Source organism: Calidris pugnax, unplaced genomic scaffold (assembly GCF_001431845.1).
Source record: "Calidris pugnax isolate Ruff unplaced genomic scaffold, ASM143184v1 scaffold341, whole genome shotgun sequence".
Taxonomy (NCBI): domain Eukaryota; kingdom Metazoa; phylum Chordata; class Aves; order Charadriiformes; family Scolopacidae; genus Calidris; species Calidris pugnax.
Genome location: NW_015091149.1, coordinates 537223 through 538319, shown reverse-complemented (window position 1 = coordinate 538319; position 1097 = coordinate 537223).

The window sequence follows — 1097 nt, the reverse complement described above, 5'->3', positions numbered from 1 at the left end:
CCACCCCAGCCACCCACCCACCCACCCACGGCGCTGCCGGCCCCTCCGCGGCACGTCCCCGGGAGGGTGCAAATGCTGCCCGTCGTGCTCATTAATATTTCTTAATGGTTTCTTTGTGCTGCGCTGCCTGCACAGGCCTGGGCTGCCTCCGCTCCTCCGCGGCCTCCTGGGGCTGAGGCTGCCGGGGCTCTGGTGCCCGGGGGGAGTGGGGGTCCCATGTGGGCCCCGTCGGGGTTTGCAGGTGAGTCCCCCCATGGGTGAAGGCAGAGGGACGGGCACCGGGTCTCCCGAGCTGCCACGTCCCCCATGAGCTGTAGGAACGGGGGTGCTACCCGGTCCCTCTGGCCTCCCCCAAACCGGGAAGGGCAGCAGCGGCGGCGAGAGACCCAGCCCCAGGGGGCTCTTGCACAACTGCCCCCCCACCCCCAGCAAACGCCTCCCAGGCAGCAGGGGCAGCCCGGGGCGATGGGGCACCCCGGGTGATGGGGCACCCCGGGCGATGGGGCACCCCGGGGCAGCGGGGAGAGGCGGCCGGGCAGGAAGCAATACTGGGTGTGCTTGTTTCTGCTTGAGCACTCTCGCCAGCCGCATGGGATCTCCTGGGCTTTCACTTTCGTTACCGGTTCATCTTCTGCGGCCTGAAAAAACTCTGGAGGGAAATTCAACGCACGGCACCGTCCCTCCCCGGTCTGGGAGAAACGTGGGTGATCCATGCCCGGGGTCGGCGGGTGCCCGGTGCCAGCCCTGGAGAGTCGGGAGAGACGGACTCGGCTCCTCGCTCGAGCGCTGGGGCAGGATGGCTCTCGGGACAGAGGATGCAGCAGCAATCACAAATTGCTTGGTAATTAAGCAAAAACACATGGTCCCAAGTTCTCACCCCTCCATTTTTTTATCTGTTGATTTCATATTAAAGTCCTCCTCTTCCTGCCGGGAGCGTGCAGCCCTGGGAGCTGCCTGGTGGGGAAGGGAGCCCAGGGGACAGTGCTGGGAGCTCGGGGGACAATGCTAGGAGCTCTGCAGACCGGGGCCATGGCAGGAACACGGCAGGTTCACAGAATCATAGGATCATAGAATTGCCCAGGCCGGAAGGGACCTCC